Genomic DNA, 3,943 nt, shown 5'->3' with positions numbered 1-3,943 from the left:
ACTGGTGGAGGGCTGCAGTGATGGTTGACTTTCTTTGACTTTCTACAACTTTCTCCCATCTCCTGACTGCATCTCTGGAGCTCAGCCACAGTCATCTTTGGGTTCTTCTGTACCTCTCTCACCGAGGCTCTTCTCCCCCGATAGCTCAGTTTGGCCGGATGGCCAGCTCTAGGAAGGGTTCTGGTCGTCCCAAACGTCTTCCATTTAAGGATTATGGAGGCCACTGTGCTCTTAGGAACCTTAAGTGCAGCAGAAATTTTTTTGTAACCTTGGCCAGATCTGTGCCTTGCCACAATTCTGTCTCTGAGCTCTTCAGGCAGTTCCTTTGACCTCATGATTCTCATTTGCTCTGACATGCACTGTGAGCTGTAGGGTCTTATATAGACAGGTGTGTGGCTTTTCCTAATCACGTCCAATCAGTATAATCAAACACAGCTGGACTCAAATGAAGGTGTAGAACCATCTCTGGGATGATCAGAAGAAATGGACAGCACCTAAGTTAAATATATGAGTGTCACAGCAAAGGGGCTGAATACTTATGACCATGTGATATTTCAGTTTTTCTTTTTTAATAAATCTGCAAAAATGTCAAAAATTCTGTGTTTTTCTGTCAATATGGGGTGCTGTGTGTACATTAATGAGCAAAAAAATGAACTTAAATGATTTTAGCATATGGCTGCAATATAACAAAGAGTGAAAAATTTAAGAGGGTCTGAATACTTTCCGTACCCACTGTATGTGGAAATTAAAACGGATAAAAATACCCCAGGCAACTTCAGATACGGGAAAAAGATAATAACGCTCCATTTCAGACCCCGGGAAAAAAAATGACTCCTTCGCTCTACAAAGCGGACCCCTATCGATTTGTAAGTTATTATGATAACCAGGCCAGGTCAGGGCTTTCTGGCTTTACGGGAGTTCCGGTGCAGTACGGTCGAGGGATTGGATCAGTCTTTTCAAAACTATTTCATTTTGTAATGCCTCTGATGAAGAAAGGGTTCAACCTGGCTAAGCCCCATTTATCCTCTGCAGCTAAAAACATAGCCTCAGACGTGGTGAGCAAGGACGTTACTAAATTGACCTCTAAGCAAGGGCCTCACCCTGCTGATCAGGAGGGATCTGACCTAGGAAACGCCCTCCTGGGGAACGTTTACCACCCCTTAAAAGAAGAAGAAAACAGCCTCAAAAGAAGAACACGCTCGTGAGAGGAGGACATAAACCACGGAGCTCTGCGTTAAAGAGCAACGATAAATTTGTCTCTCGCAAGATAAATCAGCAGAATGCATTTTATCCGAGCTAGATTTATTTTCCTGTCCTTTTTCACAGCTTAGTGTAGAAGACAAGCAATATGTTGAAATATCCCCAGTATTGTCTATAACAAAGAGAGGACCTATAGAATTTTGCGTTGCATCTGAGGGGGAAAAGTACATCGACCTGAATAAGACTGCTGTTTTTAAGGCTGAAAATAACCAACGCAGATGGCACGGTTTTGGCCAACGATGCCATATTCAGTCAGTGCGATGTGACCTTGGGGGATCGATTAATTTCTCAGTCAAGCGCCACTCATCTTTACAGTGAAATGATTGGAACTTTGCTGAACTATTCCCCAGAAACCTTAAAAAGTCAATTCAGCGCCGACCTGTTCTATCAAGACACCTCAGGAGCAATGGATTCTCTGGTTATTAACAACGGACCTAACAAAGGCCTTGTGGAGAGAGCAAAATTCAGCGCGGAATCGAAAGAATTCCACCTGCTCGGGCCCCTGCACGCAGATATTTTTTTCTGCGAGAAACTCCTGTTAAACTCTATAGATGTGAAGATTAAGCTCACAAGAGCCAGAGATTCTTTTTGTCTTATGCACCCCGCTACCGCTGATTACCATCAGCATATTTTGGGAGCTTCGCTGTTTGTTAAAAAAGTGACTATATCACCAGCTGTGCGCATAGGTCATTCTTCAGCCTTGACTAGAAGCAACGCGCTGTACCCCCTTTCACGCGTCAACATGAAAACTTTCTCTATCCCCGCTAATTCCAGGATCTGCACCCAAGAAAATCTCTTTCTAGGTACTCTACCACAGTATGAGGTTTTAGCTATGGTGAACCATGAGGCTTTTACAGGGAGGAGTAGCCTAAATCCCTTTAACTTTATACACGGGGATCTGGAGTTTCTGGCATTATGCCAAGATGGGTGTCAGATCCGTGCAAAACCTGTCCAGCCTCATTTGAAAACAACCTCTCTGTGAGAGTGTATTACAATCTCATTACAAACACGGCATGTCACCTGAAAGACTTCCCGCTGTGTTTCAACAGACAAGACTTTAAACAAGGCTACACTATGTTTGCTTTCAACTTGCCCCCTTCATATTGATACAATATATGTAGAAATGAAAACGGATCAAAATACCCCAGTCAACTTCAGAGACGAGAAAACAATACTAACGCTCCATTTCAGACCTAACGGATCATTAGGAAGGAAGGAAGGAAGGAAGGAAGGAAGGAAGGAAGGAAGGAAGGAGGGAGAATAATGAACGGGCTTGAGCTGGGAACAATATTAAAACCTTTATTGGGAGATGTATTTCAAGGCATATGGGCTTCGGATGAATTGTCTCTACATACTTTCCGCAGAACCGCTTATCTGGTAGTGAATACGCACCCCAGACACCTGCCTGGTGAACATTGGCCGGCTATAACCATGGAAGAGAACGGGCAGGCTACATTTTTTGAGTCATTCAGATTCTCGCCAGAATTCGAACATTACCCAGAAACAATTTTACATTTTCTGCAGAGAGGGAGTAGGGTCATTTTTTATCACACAAAACAATTGCAGCATCCTTTATCCCTGGTTTGCGGACATCATTGCGTGTTTTACCTGTTTCACACAGCTATAGGCCTATCCTATCAACAGGTGCTGAAGCTGTATGGAGATAACGTTTCCAGAAATGATCTTATGACCTCAGATTTTGTAAAAGCGTATGAAAACTGCATAGACTCTTGTTGTTCCTCCTCTACAAGAATGAAAAGATATAAAAAATGTTTTGTTATTCATAAGATTGCTAACGCTTTTGTTTTAAAAGTTTATGCGCATCATACCGCTATCGCTTTTGTTTTAATATTTTATTCATCATATTGTTTTGATATCATGTTATAGCATGGATTGTTTTCAACTTTTGTTATTCACAAGATAACTATCGCTATGTTTTAGCCTTATTCCATAAAACGAATATGTCTGTAAGAATACTCTGAGAAAAAAAATCATGATTCAGTAAACTCTTATTTATTTTAAAAAACAGAAACAAGGTATGTTTGTTTTTTTTATTCAAGAAACATTAACCCAGCCCAAGGGGGATGGTGCAAAAGGCGTATTTTTCTTCTTCTTATTGTTCAAAGCGTAGTTACAGTATACTCTGCGGGGGAACTCAAATAAGGGGAATACAGTCCGGAACGTTTCTTTCTCCCAGTGTTCCATATGGACAGACTTCCAGGGGCCCGTTTCAAGAAGGAGGTTTTGTTGAAACTCAGAGTTTGTTAGCCCCGAAATGAGGAAAACTCTGAGTTTTCGGTTCCAGAAACGGAGGTAACTTAAACCCGTGAAAGCGGGGTAAGTTAAACCCGTTTCAAAAAGAGAGGTAATCTAAACTCAGAGTCAGTTACTATGGCAACTTACTCTGTGAACCTAACCTGGTTGGGAGCAGGTTTTGTTCGGGAAACCCAGAGTTTCCTCCGGTCTCCGCCCCTTTTTAAAGTGAAAGGTGTTTAAATAGGCCTACCTCATTTAATCTTTCAGTATATTCATAGATTGCACATGTTTCCGTCACGCAGAGACCAAAATGGCATGTCCATTAATAGAGGATCCTGTAGATGAGGAGGCTGTATTAATTCGCAGGGAATTGAATTTACGTCGGGAGAGGATATTGAGGCCACGAGTTGATTTTTTGTCATATCCC

This window comes from Monopterus albus, unplaced genomic scaffold (genome assembly GCF_001952655.1).
Source record: "Monopterus albus unplaced genomic scaffold, M_albus_1.0 scaffold320.1, whole genome shotgun sequence".
Lineage (NCBI taxonomy): Eukaryota > Metazoa > Chordata > Actinopteri > Synbranchiformes > Synbranchidae > Monopterus > Monopterus albus.
This window is presented reverse-complemented; position numbering follows the sequence as displayed.